This window comes from Maniola hyperantus, chromosome 16, assembly GCF_902806685.2.
Source record: "Maniola hyperantus chromosome 16, iAphHyp1.2, whole genome shotgun sequence".
NCBI classification, from domain to species: Eukaryota; Metazoa; Arthropoda; class Insecta; order Lepidoptera; family Nymphalidae; genus Maniola; species Maniola hyperantus.
Window position 1 is genome coordinate 7815177 of NC_048551.1, and position 20106 is coordinate 7835282.

General features: G+C 36.4%; 1 protein-coding gene and 1 long non-coding RNA gene across 4 annotated transcripts in view; one reads left to right on the forward strand and one right to left on the reverse strand.

Annotated features, from left to right (window-relative positions):
- Positions 1–20106, reverse strand: part of LOC117989611 (semaphorin-2A-like) — a 420606-nt gene that overhangs the window by 216075 nt on the left and 184425 nt on the right. The gene's annotated exons all lie outside the window — the stretch shown is intronic.
- Positions 12910–13648, forward strand: LOC138403392 (uncharacterized). Its single transcript, XR_011237650.1, has 2 exons — positions 12910–13396; positions 13486–13648. It is a non-coding gene; the product is annotated as an uncharacterized lncRNA (long non-coding RNA).

Here is a 20106-nt window from a genome sequence, read left to right on the forward strand (position 1 = left end):
TTTGCTTCTTATTTATACGGTTATGATTTATATTTTAATGTAGGTAAACAAAAATTGAGAAATATCTTTTGAAAGAAATTAGGCCACGAACTAAGCGATTTAATTCTATCTAGGTTTTATAAACCTCTGTTTTGAAAGTGCTGAATTTGAATTCCACCCATGCAGTTCGTCCGTCTTCGGTAAACGTTGCTTAGTCAGCACAATGGACTAATATGTGCTGGCGCAACTAGGCCGTACAGCTCTTATGTAGATAAGTATTTTAATTAGTAGTACTGAGTACATCCAGAAGTTCATTAGAGATTAACATAACAGCCTGCTTATAAACATTGCCGCCTGAAGCGTTGTCATTAGAAAATGCACGAGCATTTTCGTACGATACTTATGAACAATGATTTGGGTGCTAATAATTGCGCCCAATCCTTTGAGCCTCTCTCCCAATGTGATGGAGAAATCTGCATTTTTAGTCCTTGAAAGCAAAAAGTAGCCCCTATTGGATCACTCGTTTGTCCGAGGCGACGGTCTGACTTTGCGTAAACGTTTTACTTTTATTCTTCAGTCTCCCTCTTCATTATTTTGGATCACATTCCAAAAAAAACAAAGTCTATCTATACGTATAGTAAACTACGAGTATGTAAAGATTTTATCTTTGCTTGTTAATCAAATCTTAATAGGTTTTTTGAAGAGCTTTAAGAGAGGAAAGTTTTTATTATTTCGCGGACCTATTTTAACAATTAGCCCATTAAAAATAAGCCTAAATGTCAAGTCATTATTATGTAGTTACATTTGTCTGTAGATAGACACACATTCCTGTATTTTTGGGAGTTCTTTTGAGTCTGAGAGTCTATGTCAGTCTCTGAGCAGGTGAATAATCAAAAGGTCCCTTGACTGCTGTAAAGGTAGGCGTTCTAATTACCGTAGCTGGGAAAGCTAACTCCCTAGTTCACCGAGGTAGTGCCGAGTTTGATTAAAACATCAAAGTTAAGATAAGCCTTGATTTTAGATGGTCTAAAAATATTTTCTTTTAGAATAAAATTTTGGACAAGGCGAAACGTAAAATCTGCTGCTACAAACTGCTGTAAGCATTAAAAAAATATTAAATTATTAGCCAATTCTCACAGAATGCTAACTTTTCGGCGTTATTAAGAAATGTTTTGAAGAAGCCATCCTTTTAATGTGATTAAAATATTCTTAGACTTTCTAAGAAATGAGCTTTCATAAAATATACACAACTTCGTGAATATCTTAGTTTGAATAGTAACTGGGGATCCAGTACTAATCGAAATTAATCAAAAACCGTTGAATAGTCGAAATTTGCTCCAGGTAAACCGCACCTGAGTTTCGTCGTTCGTCGCACTTTCGCCTCAAATCCTATGCAATAATGAGACATGCTCCGGTCCCTTTAAAGAAAATTTATAATGAAAAGCTCTAAAAATATAATAAAAGGGCTGCCGTCTTTTAAAAACGTAATTGATCCTAGCGAAGCTTCTGTATTTAAATTTCACTATTTGTTGGCTTGGCTTAATAGACAGCTTGCAAATGGCTTCAGGCCTACCAATACTTTTTATATTTTTTGCGATCTTCTATAATACGCTTTCATCTCGCTCGGAGTATAAATATTCTTTTACCTCACATTTACCTGGGTAAATTTTATATTTTTATGCTTGTATAATAATAATTTATTTACATTTAAAAGTGACTTTGAGAACGGTTTCAAAGAAAATAGTCGGACGAAAGTATTATGACACTACTTATATTGTTTTCAATGTTTTTAAGGAATGGTAAATTATAATTAGTTTCGCATTTAAATGATCTTATAATGAATTTTACTTTTTCAATAATCATCTCAATTCATTATACATACCTAGTTATTAAATACACCACTTATTATAATATTATGTATAGGTACCTAATATCGACAGCGTTAGGGATGATTTATGCCGACACGTGGCTGGCTCGGGCCATGCCACGTACGAGGCACGGACGAGGCACGAATTTAAAACATGATGCAGTTCATGCTTCACCGTGTGGCGTCCGTGCACGGACACGGCACTGTAAGAGTTTATGACTACATCAGGATTGTAAAATATGTAAAATATGCATGTATATTGTATGTGTATTTTAAATATTTTTCGTATGTAATAAAAAATAAACTTTTATTTTGTAAATCAACCTTCATAAAGAGTATAAACTTTTTAGATTTTCTCCACAATTTACGTACAGTGGTTGCCAATTACTCGCAACGATTTTATTTGCCTGCTTATGTAGAGGGTTGGCAACTATCTCGAAAAACTAAACTATTACGCAATAACAACTACACGGTTATGATTCTTTTCTGTAAAAGTAATACTTATTACATTGTATTATTTAATTGGTTCAAAAATTCAAATTGGGTACTATAGTACACTTTTTGATTTTTAATTTTGGAATTTGTAAGTAATGTTTTCCTTCATACTAAGAATGGGAAAAGTGAAACGTTTGAAAAGGGAGAAAGAATTATCAAAATACTCGTTGGTAGCCCTACTAGAGCAATAGCCTCCTTCAAAAGTTGGTCAAGATTAGTTCGGGCTTCAAAAGTTTCCTTTTGCTGTTAGACTCAGCAATAGACAAATCCAAACAGTTTTTGTTTGTTATGGTTATCGAAAAAGTTGCAAGAATAGAACCGAACATAATAGAGGTTTATAGGACACAGATGGACCGCGCTCGTAAGTTTTGTAACTAAAAACGATATTTTTATATAAGGTCGTGATTACACCTGTATAAGTTTTACTTACGTAAGTAGCTTACGAAGTTAACTTATGACACTCTAAGTAATTTAACGTATAGTCTTACAACTTACGTAAGTTAAAAAATTACTTACGTAAGGTAAACTTACAAATGCAATCGCGGTCTAACAAATACTTTCTGTAGGTACGTAAAATAATTAGTTACAATAAAAGTCAAATATAAATCAGTTTAATCAGTGAATATTTCAGAGGGTTGATTTTTCAATCGCCAGATAAACTTTAACTGAGGAACAATGTTGACAGATTTTCAAACCAACAACTGTTAAAACATCGCTTCTTGGTTAAATTTTATTGGGTGCCAAATCAAAACTGCCATACCTATTTACCTACTTGCAATTTTCTATCCGATGTTCTCAGTATATTTATTGTGATAATATTATATGATCTATATTAATTAATAGTTTATTAATCTATTGTCAATTAGAATAAACTGAATTAATATTGTAATCTTAATCAAAGCGTATAACCGCATTTATAGATAATTCGATAGTCTGAACATTAATATTTAATTTAGCAATGAGTTTCATAATAAGGTTGATTTAAATTATAATTTAAATCAACCTTATTACAATTAACATCCAAGGTAAATGTAAAATATTTTTAGATAATAATTTTAAGTCTAGGTTAGCTGATAACGGTAACATCATTTATATTTAATATATTAAGAACTAGCTGAACCGCCCCGGCTACGCTCGGGTGGAGTTTAGAAAATTGAGGGGGAGGTTGAATTACATTTTTCACTCCGTAAGAACCATCCTCGTACTTCAAGGAATATTATAAAAAAAGAATTAGCGAAATCCGTTCAGCGGTTCTCGAGATTTGCGATGAGCAACACATTTAGTGATTCATTTTTATATTATAGAGAGATGAAGATATAATATATTACGAAAAGTAAATATTTAATGAACAACTAAAATATTTAATCAGTATGCGTTAACCGTATAATATTCATTTCAAATAGTCGCTATGATGATCTTGTTGAAAGTTAATAAAGTATCGTGGAGCCCTTTTACCCAAGGTCCTACTAAATAAATTTATATTTAAACTATTAAACCTATGACAATACTTAATATTTTCAAATCAAGTACTAAAAGTATCACGCTAGGAAGGTACCTATATATTTTTTTTAATTTCATCATTGCCGTTCCATCTTCGTACCTTGTTGAGCTATGTCGGAACTCAGAATAATTCTTGGATGAAAGATAATAAGCCGGCCAATTGACGAGATTTTTCACCGTAACTATATAGGTTAAAATTAGTACTCATGAAATTGCAGGAAATTAACAAAACTGAAAATTATGCGAGCGTGATTTTATTTTCAAATTAAAAACTTTCCTACGGTAACCAGCAAAATTAGTGGAATGGCTATTAGTGGGGTGTGAAAAAAAACGCAATTATACCCTCGTCGGGTCATTAACAATAGTTAAAGAGCGCTTTTGGCCCCGCAATGCGTTACTGTAACCACCTGAAAATTATTGCTAAAAAGGTGGAAACCTAATGCAATTTTCGCCACTAACTACTTGTAATCCAACTAATTATTATCCACACGCTTTACGCCGTGGACATCATTAAAAAAATCAAGGGGAATGTTTTTTTTTAACGCGTCAATCAGTTACAGTAACATTTTAGCCTACGCTTCGTGAATTTGCATCATATTTTTCAGAAATATAACGTTTTTAATGTATTTTTAAAGTTCTTTATAATGCCTCATTGGTCTAGCGGCTAAGTTAGTTGGTTAGCTTAATATTCAGCTGCGCGATTGCGGGAGAATGACAGCTACACTGTCACGGTCGCAATCACCTCTGATTGGTTGACGGTCGCTTACTATTGGCTACAATGCATTGTTGCAACAAGAAACGCACAAATTCAGCCAATCAGAACAATTGAGATTGTAATAATGATTGATGCAGGTTTCCCGCAATCGAGGTGCTGGTTTGAGTCCTCAATAGAATCAATATTAACTAGTAGGTATTGCCATTGGCTAACCAATTTTTGGGGTATTCTATTAAGCACTTCTCAGTAGCACCCCGATTGAGTTGGGTAATTGGCGGTGTTATACACCCGTATCTTAGAGAGCACGTAAAACCGTCGGTACCTGATTTCTCTCCGATTATGTCGGATTGATGACCTATCGGGATATTAAAGTGAAGTTATAGAGAACGCATCTATGTATGCAAAACGGAAAATCTTTCTTTGCCACTTTTATAGATACTAATGACACCTCATACCTGAAGTCGTAATTTCTGATACCTACTTGGATATTTGGATAATAATAATCAAACTTCTTACAGCAGGTAGTCTGGTTAAGACAAAGGGATATTTTCTAGCCTATTATCAAAATTATAGACGGTCGGGCATAAGGTACAGGATAAGACAATACCGGCTCTCTGGGATGTCTTATTTTAATGGCGTCGTCCCAAGAGCCTATATAGCATTTTATTATGAACAGGACATTGTCTTAGACGTTGTATTGTTTGGACGAATGAAGAGATAATCATGACGGTAGTTAAATTTGCCGTTTCGTGCAGATTGTGTTTTGATGCAAGATTATACTAAGTTCATGAGATTAAGGATATTGGATTGTATTGTGTACACCAGTATGATGTGACCTAGTTATTCTATTGATTTCTAACCTAAATTAAGTTAGGTTAAATTAAGTAAGTTAGTCAATGGGTGGTCGAAATATTGTGGGATAGCAACTAAATTTATAATTCATTCAATTGTGTAGTAAGTAGGTAATCATTATGACATTAGTACACCCCTTTCGCTTTCTTTAATTTTTATTATACATATTCTCTACCCTAAGGAAGTAGGCCTGCCTGGAAGAGATCGCTGTTTTAGCGATAAGGCCACCTATTGTACTTGCAAACATCTTTGTAGTATTTACTTTCAATTGTTATGGTTTTGGTGTACAATAAAGAATATTAAGGCAGCTCAGTTCGGTGCTTTCTTCATACAAACGTAGGAGGGAAAATACAACAATATTCGATATTGTACGCACAAAACTAAGAATTATATCGATTTATCTCGTCATTATCTAGGTTCAATGATATCTAAAACATTGAAAAAAATATTGATTTAAAAGTTACGAGCCTCAAAAGATTCCTATTTTAACACTAAATTTATGTCAACTTTGGGCGTAAATAAATAAGATTAGGAATAGGAAAATTCTAAAAAAAATTATCATTAGACATAGTTTATTTATTCATTAGTTGAAATAACTTTACTTTGCAAACCTAAATTCAGTAGTTTTTTCTCAAAAATACTTTTCCCAAACTACTGTTCAACCCTTTTCAAGCGCTAGATTTCGGCTAAAATCATCATGCTTCTCACCCCAAAACATTAGACACCGCGCGGGTGGCGGAGGGAAGGGCCAGCCCAGCGGCGCGCGGCTGCGCGTGTAATATTGTGGTTTCTATGACGACAACTGTTGTTATTAATATGTTTTCAAAAACAAAAGTCGTAATGATTTTATAAAATTAATTTTTATTCAGTGGCTATGCAAATGTGTAGAAGATTGAGCAGAGCAGAGTCAATAAGTCCTTCAAATACTTATTGCATTTTGTACATTGACCTCTGGAATTTGAAATTTGGACACCAATTTTATTCATTGGTTTATTGACCTGACTTTGTTGTTGAGGTCCTAGTAGGGATATCTACTCGTGTGGTCCTAGTACAATAGGTAAGTAACTTTGTTTAGTTATTTATTTTATCTAATTTTAAAAAACCGGCCAAGTGCGAGTTGCTCGCGCACCAAGGGTTCCGTACTCAGGTATTTTTTTGACATTTTGCTCCATAAATCAAAAACTATTATGCATAAAAATAAATAAAAATGTGTTTTAGAATACACAAGTAAAGCCCTTTCATATAATACCCCACTTGGTATACTTATCATACATTGAAAATTGAAAATACTAATTATTTTTTCATTAACACACTTTAATTTTTTTTTGTAAGTTGTAATCACAAATCTATGGTTTTCGGATTTATTCCTTTACTTGTGCTCTAAGACCTACGTACCTACTAAATTTCATGATTCTGGGTCAACGGGAAGTATCCTATAGGTTTGTGTGACAGATACGGACACAGACGGAGAGACGGACAGACAGACAGACAACGAAGTGATCCTAAGGGTCCCTTTTTTCCTTATAAAGTACGGAACCCTAAAAAGGCACCTGTATATGTATAATAATATAGGTAGGTAGGTACCTACCTGGTGGTATTTCTTTGTATTTTTAGGGTTCCGTACCTCAGAAGGAAAAAAACGGAACCCTCTGTCTGTCGGTCCGTCTGTCCGTCCGTCCGTCTGTCCGTCCGTCCGTCCGTCCGTCCGTCCGTCAGTCCGTCCGTCCGTCCATGCGTCTGTCGGTCCGTCCATCGGTCCGTCTGCCCGTCCGTCTGTCCGTCTGTTCGTCTGTCGGTCTGTCCGTCTGTCTGTCTGTCCGTCTATCTGTCTGTCTGTCTGTCTGTCTGTCTGTCCGTCTTACAAATAAAGTACGCAACGCTTCGTACAAATAGTACTTTTTTATTTATTTACTAGCTGACGCCCGCGACTTCGTCCGCGTGGATGTAGGTTTTCAAAAGCCCGTGGGAACTCTTTTATTTTCTGGGATAAAAGAAGGCAGGTCATGCCTGTCGTAGAGGTGATGGCCGTTGGAGCCGGAAAGTTCTTGAGTGGAGACCGCGTAGGTATATGTAAGCGTAGTGTGGGACGCCTTCCAGCACGATGGACCGACGATATACAGAGGCTGGCGGGAAGTGGCTAGGTGAGGAAGGCTGAGGACCGGGTGTGGTGGCGCTCTTTAGGGAAAGCCTATGTCCAACAGTGGACGACCGCAGGCTGATGATGATGGAAAAAATCACGTTGATCCGTTGCACCCCTCACACGTCCCTATCCGCCTTCTCCACTCCTGTCACGCTGGCGAATAAGTTTGGAATAGAATAGGATTTCGATGGAGTGCGTGGATTTTTGTGAACGGAGTTCAACCATGTAGTCGTGGTTTGGTACAATAGTAAATGGTACAATATTAATTCACCAACAACAGTTCCTAAAACCCATAGAATAGGAGTGCAGTACCCTGCAGCATCAGTATTGAAGAGTTGGAACTTAAAGTTCAATAATGGTATATATGTTTGGCATCTACAATATTATCTCACAATCAACAGTGGCTTAGGAGTGCAATACCCTGCATCATCAGGGTTGAAGAGTTGGGATATCGAGTTGAATTATGAAGTCGTTGCTTGGTACCTAAACCAGAGATAGTTTATTCTAAGCGTACCTTTAATATCAATTCAACATCAACTATTCCTAAAACAGCTGATTGAAATCCAAAAGTACAAAAGCTACCCGTCATTATTATGATGATGGTTGAGAAGTTGGAACTTGAAGTTTTAACATGTATGGTTTCTAACAAAAAAGAATGAATGAAATCGGACTACGCGTTAATGAATTACAGCTCAGTATACATTTTAACTTTCAACCCCTCTCCTAAGGGAACCATGCTGAATTTCGGGATAAAAAGTATCCTATATCCTATATCCTCATAGTATGACGTCAAATCGTACCAAGTTTCATTGGAATCCATTCAGTAGTTTCAGCGTGATGCGCGGCCGTGATACAGACAGACAGACAGACAGACAGACAAAAATGAAAAAAAATCCAGTTTTGGGTTCAGTATCGATTATAGAGTGCCCTCGAAAAAAAAAATTTCAAAATATCTTCAATGTACAGAATTTCACCTGTTACAGTTTTATTATAAGTAATAAAATAATAATAATAATATTGATTCAGATACAAGTTAGCCCTTGACTGCAATCTCACCTGGTGGTAGGTGACGATACAGTCTTGCTTACGACTATTTCGGATCGGAAATTCTTGGATTCAGGTTAAATGCAGTGCAAAAAGAGAGATCATTAGGATTCCGTACCTCAAAAGGAAAAAGGAACCCTTATAGGATCAGTTTGTTGTCTGTCTGTCTGTCCGTCTTACAAATAAAGTACGCAACGCGTACTAGTACGCGTAGTCTGTCTGTCTGCTAGCTTTTCACAGCTCATCCATTTAACCAATTTTGATGAAATTTGGTACAAAAATAGCTTGCATCCCGGGGAAGAACATAGGCTACTTTTATGATAAATAAGATTTAGTGGATACCGCTATTTTTCTGGAAATAACGTTAGATGCGAAACTTCAATGGGGCTCTCATATAAATAACTTATCGAACAGACAGTTCTGCTGCAAATGCGGTAAAAAAGATTCGCCAGTTGACAGACATAGAAACGGCGAGACTAGTATATTTTAGTTACTTTCACAGCATTATGTCATATGGCATATTATTAGAAAAGAAAAAGAAAGAAAAGAAAAAACGTTTATTTTTTAAAGCTGTACCACACATTACCAGTTACCAACTGGTTAGGTTATCCCAGCGCCTCTTATACTTGAGTAATAAAGTCAAAAAAACCTCAAGTAGAAGAAGCGCCGGAATAAAGTATGTCATGTGTGGCACAACCCAAAAAAAAGGTCCCTACTCAGCATAAATGCATATTGTCTTGCACAAGTACAAAAACATACAGCGCTGGTTTTCAGTAGAAACCCTGATTCAGATGGCACCACGGAATTATTATGGGGTAATGCTGCTGATATAAATTCTATTTTTGTGCTGCAGAAAAGGGCTGTTCGAGCCATATATAGTATGGGACCACGAGAGTCGCTGAGAACTAAATTTAGAGAAGTTAAAATTATGACAGTGCATAATCAATATATTTTTGAAAATTTATTGTACGTATATAAAAACATAAATAAATTAAAAAAAAAAAGTGACTGTCATAAGTTCAAAGTTTTCATAAAACGTAAACTAATTAAAAAATCCTATTACATTGTAAAGGATTATTTAAATGATAAGCAAGCTTGGGAATGAGTTGCTCGGCTTTGTGATAGTTCTAATAAGTTTAATTTATGATTTTGTAAAGTGGTGATAATAAAAAGAATACCCGGCTGAGTTAGCTGTGGGCTCTTCTCAGTCTTGGGCACGTTTGGAACCCTCGTAGCGTTTGCGAAATAATTATCACCACTATATTTTACAAATCCAACAACTGACAATCGAAAAGAGTAATTTATTACCTATTTTGAACAAATCATTTGACTTTGACTTTTGATCTCGGAAAATCAAAGTTCCCACGGGATTTTTAAAAAACCTAAATCCACGCGGACGAAGTTACGGGCATCATCTAGTGCATACTAAATAGTTTTTGATTTATCATGCAAAATGTCAAAAAATACTATTTACCTATTTATTTATTTTTATTTTTCACTAGCTGCCCCGGCGAACTTCGTACCGCCTAACAGTCGATTCTTTTTCAGGATTTTTTTAAAAATTTTCTCTACGTAAGAACCATATTCGTACTTCAAGGAATATTATAAAAAAAGAATTAGCGAAATCGGTTCAGCTGTTCTCGAGATTTGCGATCAGCAACACATTTAGCGATTCATTTTTATATGTACCGAAATTCTAGTTACATAGTAGTAATAAATTAAGTTACATTGTAAATGCTTATCTCTAAACAGAGATTTAGAGATAAACATTTTACTATTGTAGTACGGAAACCTCGGGGCGCGAGTCTGACTCGTACTTGGCCGGTCGGTCTGTCGGTCGGTCGGTCGATTTATTTTAGAATGCATCGTATCGACAGCTGGTGGTAGTAGTTTACATATATCCTACTAATATTATAAACTAGGTGAAGCTATGATAGCCTAGTGGTTAGGACGTCCGCCTTCTAAACGGAGGTCGGGGGGTTCGATCCCGGGCACGCACCTCTAACTTTTCGGAGTTATACGCGTTTTAATTAATTAAATATCACTTGCTTTAACGGTAAAGGAAAACATCGTGAGGAAACCTGCATGCCGAGTTCTCCATAATGTTCTCAAAGGTGTGTGAATTCTACCAATCCGCACATGGCCAGCGTGGTAGACTATGGCCAAAACCCTTCTCACTCTGAGAGGAGACCCCTGCTCTGTAGTGAGCCGGCGATGGGTTGATCATGATGATGATGAGGTGATGCCCGCGACTTCGTACGCGTGGAATTAGATTTTTAAAAATCCCGTGGAAACTCTTTGATTTTCCGGGATAAAAAGTAGCCTATGTCACTCTCCAGGTCAACCATACCCATGCAAAAAATCACTTCGATCCGTTGCTCTGTTGCGACGTGATTGAAGGACAAACCAACGAACCAACAAACAAACACACTTTCACATTTATAATAGGTGTAGTGATGTGTGTGTGTGGATGTTTGGATGTTTGTTACTCAATCACACAAAAACGGCTGAACGGTTTTGGATGAAATTGGGAATGGAGATAGATAAAAGTGTTAATTTAGGGTATACCCTAAATTAACACATAGGCTACTTTTTATCCCGGAAAATCAAAGAGTTCCCACGGGATTTTTAAAAACCTAATTCCACGCGGACGAAGTTGGGGGCATCAACTAGTAATAAAATATAATTTGGACTTATCCGAATTCCGAAAGTCAGGGTTGTCAAATCACACTTATATTATAAAGGCGAAATTTTGTATCTGCGTGTGTGTGTGTATAGGTTTGTTACCCTTTCACGCAAAAAGTACAAGACGGATTTGGCTGAAATTTGAAATAGTGATCGCTTTTGAAAGAGTTCTCGCGGGATTAAAAAAACCACTATATCCTCGCGGACGAAGTCGCGTGTATCATCTAGTTACAAATACACAAATACATTTTCAAAAAGATTTTCATTTCATTTCATTTCATTTCATTTCATTTCATTTCATTTCAAATATAAGTATGTAGGTCATATTGTGTGCTTAGACAATTTAATTATATACTTGAGTTTTCATGTAACAGAAACAAAAATGGATTGGCGGAAGAGGAAAAAGAAACGGTTTAGACTCGCAAAAGCAAATCCCTTGCAAAGAGGAGATCTATTAAAATTCATCAGAATCTTTCCAAACCATAATATTATCTTGTGATGATAATGCCATTACTTTTTCGGGGTTATTCCTGTGAGTCACACCCGACGTGAGTAACAATGTGACTCGAGGGGAATTTTATTTGACTGAATATGTACTTTTCCGGGATGCTGAATTTGATAATGACATTTATTTTCAAATCCAAAATAGCAGACATGCACTTTTCACAAAAAATAGAAATGGGTGTCGTTTCAGGGTTTCCAGGATGCTGGTTTTGATAATGACATTAATTTTTTAATCTAAGATGGCGGGCCAGCACTTTTTATAAAAAAATAGACGCGAGTGTCGTTTTCAAGGTTCTCCAGGATGGTGAATTTGATGATGACATTTATTTATTTTCAATAAATACTTATATATTATACTTCTATTTTAGTGGATCACAGGATTTGACAAGGAAACGACAAAGCAAAAATCGAATTGAATTAGATTATGATGCTATCACACCGTACCATTTAGAGCCAGCTTCTGAAAATTTGACACTGTGTTTGTAAGTTGATATTATTTAGATACTAGCTAATGCCCGCGACTTCGTCCGCGTGGATTTCACATTTTTCAAATCCCGCGGGAACTCTTTGATTTTCCGGGATAAAAAGTAGCCTATGTGTTAATCCAGTTAAGAATTCTAAATTTCATTCAAATCCGTTCAGCCTTTTTTGCGTGATTGAGTAACAAACATCCAAACATCTACACTTTCACATTTATAATTCCACTAGCTGCCCTGGCGAACTTCGTTCCGCCTACGGCCTAACAGTCGATTCAAATTTTTTAAATTTTTCTCTCGGTAAGAACCATCCTCGTACTTCAAGGAATACCTAATTTAAAAAAAGAATTAGCGAAATCGGTTCAGCTGTTCTCGAGATTTGCGATGACATTTAGTGATTCATTTTTATATTATAGACTAGCTTATGCTCGCGACTTCGTCCGCGTGGGCTACACAAAATTTCGAACCCCTATTTCACCCCCTCCAGAGTTGAATTTTCAAAAATCCCTTCTTAGTGGATGCCTGCGTCATAATAGCTATCTGCATGCCAAATTTCAGCACGATCCGTCCAGTATTTTGAGCTGTGCGTTGATAGATCAGTCAGTCAGTCAGTCAGTCAGTCAGTCAGTCAGTCAGTCAGTCAGTCAGTCAGTCAGTCAGTCAGTCAGTCAGTCAGTCAGTCAGTCAGTCAGTCAGTCAGTCACCTTTTTCTTTTAAATATTTAGATTAGGATTAGGATAATATAATTATTATGTTACTAGCTGCCCCGACGAACTTCGCACCGCCTACAGTCGATTCTTTTTCAGGACTTTTTTAAAAAAATTCTCTCCATAAGAACCATCCCCGTACTTCAAGGAATATTATCAAAAAGAATTAGCGAAATCGGTGCAGCTGTTCTCGAGATTTGCGATCAGCAACACATTCAGCGATTCATTTTTATATAATATAGAGATTTACTATTTGTTGTCAGATTTGTCAATGCTGAATTATGTTGTATTTTAGTGACTCAAGACATTCCTTTTAGAAGAAAACAAGGAAAATAAAATGAATATGCCCAATATACGTACCACTGAAATCCAACATGATACTGCAACATTCAATTCTGTACTAAATATTGAAAGGTCTACCATCCCATACTTGTAAGTTGTTATGCTATGTTTTTTGCATACATTCTATATAGATAATACTCACAATATAATTATGTTGATTGTATGTTTATTAATTCCAGAAATGAAATGGAGAGCTTCAATAGTTCTGCGTCGAATGATACATCTAATGTGACTGTTGAAACAGAAAATGATACATATTGTGTTTATGTGTGTAGTGGGCTTTTAGAGGGAAATTGAATTGTACCTACTTCCTACTTATAAAAATAAAATTTTCATTTTTGAGATCAAAGTGGAATTTATTTTGACTTTTGTATACACAAGTAGATAGTATATATAGTTTTTAGTCGCTACTAATAGATAAGTGTAGGCAACAAAAGTTATTTTCACAGACAACGAATGTGTAATCATGTGTTCCTAATAGGTAATCCGCCAGCACAGAGAATTCAACTCCTAGAGTACGCATATACAAGGTTTTACATGAAAACAAAATCGTAAAATGTTGGCGGGGGACAGGGGAGAATGCTTTGTTGTGATTGGTGGACTGACTAATCAAAACAATGTGCGGAATGAGGGTACCGAACGGGCGTGGGCGATGATTCATTTAAAATTCCGTGGGATCACCACGATTTAGCAATGCAATTCCTTAGGTACAGCATCAGGGTCGAGAAGTGGGTCTTCGAGTTCAATGATAAAGTCTTTACTTGGTAGATATAGGTACCTACCTCCAATATCAATTTATAACCGACAGTTTCAAAATCCCATAAGTTTTGGTGGTCATGTCCCCTGCAGCATCAGGATTGAGGAGTTGAAATCCTGTGTGTCCTATATAAAATGACATTTTATATAGGACAATGTTGCAAAGTTTCTTTATCAATTAAAAAAATACGCAAATCGGTTCAGAAATCTCGGAGATTTCTGTGTACATAGGTAGAAAAACACAACTCCTTTTTTAAAAGTCGGTTAAAAAAGTATCCTTTGTTAATCCTCTACTTGTCTGTAAAAGTCCCGTCAAAATAGGTTCTGCCGTTCCGAAGATTAGCCCGTTCAAACAGACAGACAGACAGACAGTTTTTAAAAAACGTTTGATTCAGCCTTGGATTCAGCTGTTATGGTACAGTTCAAATAACAATATTATGAGCTTGCGGTAGTTATTTCGAAATTACAGACAGACACTTCATAGAAGTATGGATTTCTATAATATATACGAGTTGTTTATACACGCTGAGGCAGTAGGTTACCTAATAGGTATGTATGTAAGTGAGATTTTATAGTATTCATCAAAAGATAAGTAGGTAATCATTATCATTCAAAAAAAAATTAAAAAATATTTATTTCAGTAGGTAAAACAATTTCACATAGTGCGTAGTAATTGGGACCATCCCAGTAACTGTTTTAGTATTGCTACGAGTACTCGTGGCAGGCGACCCCGCTCTTCCATAAAATCTTATACAATAATAATTGAAATAAGTAGTTCCTTCATAAATCATATATTTACAAAAATTCATCGGTGACATCTGTCCAACTATCTGTGTGCCATCATCAATATATCCGGACGCTAGTGTGAGCGCATGCACTCGCTACACTGCTCATCACTGAGTCTATTTCTTTCTATCACAATGTTAGGTGAAATAGCATACAGGTTACCCACGTGGGCCGAGCAGTTCGGACGTGCATCCAGCGTCACCTTAATGTACTTTTTACTTTACTTTACATTTTTATTAAATGATCGACATATCAACATAGATAAAGCTCAAAGCGATGTCTTGAAACATGAGAATTTCCATGTACCTAGGTAATGTATTTTTTTCTATAAACCCTACTGAAAAGTGATTTTCAGCACAGGAGTGAAGCCAGATCAGCTAGTATTATGTTTAATATATAGGTAGGTGTATGTCTAAAATTTGCGTTTTAATCCATGTAACATTAGGTATTACCTTTTTTTATTTAATTTTTATGGGAAGTTTTACCTTGCAGATTTTACCTTGCAGCAAATAAAGGAATATAATAGCCGGTATAAAAATGTGACTCAAAGGTACCCACGGTGTACAAACGACAAAGGAACTAACTGCTTTGGACGTAGCCCTTTGTACAAAGAAATCCGTTGGGCCTGATGCCGGCATCAAAGTGGTTCATGCGCGATGCACACAACAGTGTTATGTATTGCCTTTCGGCAAACATTGGGTTAAGTCTTAGGGCACTTACATACGACGACTTTGGGTTATATCACACGTTTTATTAAAGCATTAACTCATCGATTAGATTAATGTAGAGCGTGGATCGGCAGTCGATCTTTGTGATACACGTACCAAGTACGAACGACGAAATAAATTTCAATTATATAACTTTATTTACAGTAATATGTTCGTTTGCATATGTGCTCAAATTTAACAGTAAGAAGTTTTCTTTAATGATGTTCAAGTTCAAGGGGCCTTTCAGAGGGGGGGAGAGAAAACTACAGCCAATATATTATAAAGCATAATGGTACTCATTTTGATAGTTTCTTAATTGGTAGCATACCTAGTGGTTGTAATACTTGGATTCTTAACAAGCAACGGTCTGCATTCAGAGGTGAAGTCTGACTTTTTCAAGATAATATAATTTTATGACGTAAGTAAGTATCTACTAGCAGATTTGTTTATTTTGGCGAATTATAGTGACTTTTTATAATTTTTATGATAGTGTTTTTACCTACACTTAAAAATTATTTATAGAGACTTGTTATTGCTATTTGTGCATAGATAACGATAAGACAAACAAACAATAATTTTGCTATAAAATAGATAAATTCATTAAAGGATAATATGCAAAGGATGATGGGCAAAAATGTATGGAATCTGGTACCAGCTCCAATCGGTATGATACATCGTTGGAAAGGTCTTTTTGTATAGAATACGAATATCCATGGGGCCAGTCTCAGTTCGTTGTCCAATCGGAATAATCTAACGTTGAAAGTTATTTATTTATTTATTCACTACCTATTAAAGTATTTCAATCTGTGACATTCTTTGGCAGAGTATTTTTATTAACTAGGTAAGTTAATAATAGTTCGTATTAAGTTTTATCATTTATTATAATAAATACACACATATACGGCCAACAAAAAAAACGGGTCCAAGAGAATGCCAGGCTCTATAGTCGACGTGAATATTATGAGAGACGATATAACGTGGTCACTTGCACAATCAGGCGAACGACTGGACTTGCTAGTAAGTACAAGTTGCCCTGGCCACCGCGCGCCGCGCCGCTGCACGTCAGGGAGAGGAACAATACTGGTCCCTTCTCTCTGCGTGCTCTTTCTTCACTGGACTTTTTAATTTTAAAGAATATATTTGAAAGAATATTAGCCATGTTAAATGACTAATACTCCTCTTTCCTCTCCAATTAAGCGTGAAGCTTGTGCTAGGAGTAGGTACGACAATAGTGCAACGGGCGGGGTTTGAACCGTCGACCTTTCGGTTTTCAGTCCACTCCTTTACCAGTTGAGCTATTGAGGCTCTAAATTCTTAACTCTTATTAAGAACTCTAGTGCTTGAGTATGATGTATCATTCAATATCATCATCATCATGATCAACTCATCGCCGGCTCACTACAGAGCACGGGGTCTCCTCATAGTGAGAAAGGTTTGGCCATAGTCTACCACGCTGGCCATGTGGGGATTGGTACTTCACACACCTTTGAGAACATTATGGAGAACTCTCAGGCATGCAGGTTTCCTCACAGTGTTTTCCTTCACCGTTAAAGCAAATGATATTTAATTAATTAAAACGCACATAATTCCGAAAAGTTAGAGGCGCGTGCCCGGGATCGAACCCCCGACCTCCGATTAGAAGGCGGACGTCCTAACCACTAGGCACTTTTCACTATACACATTTTCGCTGACGGTACAGTTTAATTTCCAAAACGGTCTCTCAGGCGTCTCTCCACAATCTACAAAGTAGCGAAAGTGGCGTGAACTGCTCACAGTGCTCACCACGCAGACAATCCGCACCGCCATTGTTGTCTTTGATTTAGCCTCCCGTTCTGTTCGCTCGTACACCGCTTTGCATTCTGTATATCACCACTACATTTCTGCCTTGATTAAGCCCGTATGCCGAATCCACTATTATTGATGCGACTGTACCGCACAACGCGTGAATCGTCAATTGTTGTTTATGCAGTGTGCCTGTACAGGCACACTGCATCGCTGATAAAATTGTTTGCGAATGCAAAACGTAAAAGTCATTTTCATTATTATTAAAATGTATGAGGATGGCACAAAAAATCACTTTAAGAGCTTTTTCGAATAATAAAAACGGAAAACTTCGAAGGATTTTCATTTCATCACGTCGTTCATATTAACTTAGAGACGTAAATATGCACGCAATTTTCATCCATTCCATTCCTAATGACTTTCACTGACACGGCGCAAAACCCCTCATTTTACACTTTGACGCGTTCACTTACGCCTATTTCTGTTGCGATGACATTTTCCAATGGAAATGAAAGCGAAATGAACTTTAAACGTCAATCTTCCCTCTTCATAAATAAAGTCGAATATTAAATGGACTGCCACCACAGCGGGGTGACTTTTGTCTATTCTGGGTCTTCAAGGATAAAGTATATTTGCTGAACGTAATACGACCAATCTCGTACTCTCAGCTTTGAAATATAAACCTTATCACTGCAGCGAAGCATTCAAAATTGTTTATCGGTAGAGGGTTACATATAACCTGTGGTCCGTGGAAGTTTTTGCTGTCGGATCGTTTTGTCTATGGGTAATATGAGACTCGGTTCGCACCTCTGAACAACAGAGCCTTCTTTTTTTCGCGCTCTTGTGAAAAAACATTACAATAGAGTCAGCATGTGTGAATATTAATTGTTTTGACGCGTCACTATTAAATTAAACGTTGGTTTGGCGTGGCTCTTGCTACTGGCATGGTAGCATGGTGTGTAGAGATTTTCCATTTAAATTAGCGTAATATTTTCAAAACTCTTACCTTGCACTAATTCGTCTCTATTCCTAGTTTATCAAGTGAAATGGAAAACGTTGTATAATGAGTCCTAGTCTATTGCTGTTTGATATGAAATCATTCATCCTAACCATTAGTTTGTAGCAAAAACGTTAAACATGTCAGATCGTCATATGTGATGTATCTCATAACCTGTTTTGTTCACTACGTTTGCACTTCACACTGCAGAAAATTGGGTAAATTCTTTGACAGAATACAAAAATTACTTAGATTAGTAGGTACGTATAAAACAAGATTCTGAACAAAAATAAATACGTACTAATTAGCTTAAGTTTTTGACGTAGGTATCTAACCGTTACCTTACTTCTATTTCACTTGAAAAAATAAACTAGGTACTTATTGACATTCAAGAAGTGTACCTACCTATATCAACTTGCATAAAATATTGAACTTGAATATAATATTGACTTGACTTAAATGTTGAAATTTATCAAAAATCTATAGATAAGTACTTAATAAAAATGCGAAAGAAAGTGTATCTGTCTGTCTGTCGGTTACCTTTCCATGGGCTATCCCTTTACCTGACGGGTATTTTAGAGGTCGTATCCGGGGAAGGACATAGTCTACTTTTTATACAGGTAAACCCACATATAAAAAAAAAACTAAATCCACGCAGACAAAGTTCCGGGCATAATCTAGCAAATAAATAAGTTAATGGATAAACGACTCTAAAAATAAATTCAGTACAAAATCTTTATGAGTGTACCTACCCTCTGCACCCCTACATGCCGATTAATCACAGAGGAAAGCACTAAAATACAGTTATTTTATATTCAACTCGCGCTCATGAATCTAGAAGGTAGGCATCGATTTTGCAGACTGATGGCCTAATTCCGACCCCAGTGTGGGTAAAGGTCGTTGCACACTGAACCGAACAAACATGAATTTAATACCAATTTATATGACGACCTATTTATTACCTCCATATATTTGGGTGCCCAAATTGTCGTTTAATAAAAGCTCCATATAGATTATTGTAAATATCGACATTAACTACTTAATTACATTCTATATTAATTAATTCCTCAAGGCATCACACCCATCTTTTTTTTCTTTTTTCTCTTTTACCTTCTTCAGTACAAAATGAATCAAATATATAAAAGGAAAAAGTAACTGAGTGATTGGCTGACAGACTGGCCGATTGATCTATGAACACACAGCTCGGACTACTGGAATAAAGTTTGTCATGCCGATAGCTATTATGACACACCTATACATCCACTAAGAAAGAATTTTTGAAAATTCAACCCCTAAGGAAGTAAAATAGGGGTTTCAAATTTTGGTGTAATCCACGCGGATGAAGTCACGGACATAAGCTAGTCAATCTAAACATGTAAAAGGAAAAGGTAACTGACTGACTAACTGATCTATCAACGCACAGCTCAAACTACTGGACGGATCAGGCTAAAATTTGGCATGCAGATATCTGTAGGGCGATTGTCTAAAACCTGCATCAATCATTATTACAATCTCAATTGTTCTGATTGGCTGAATTTGTGCGATTCTTGTTGCAACAATGCATTGTGGCCAATAGTGAGCGAGCATTAACCAATCAGAGATGATTGCGATCGTGACATTGTAGCTGTCAAACAACCGCGGTAGGGCAGCTGTTCTGACGTAGGCATCCGCTAAGAAAGGATTTTTGAAAATCCAACCACTAAGGGGGTGAAATAGGGGTTTTAAATTTGTGTAGTCCACGCGGACGAAGTCGCGAGCATAAGCTAGTAAAT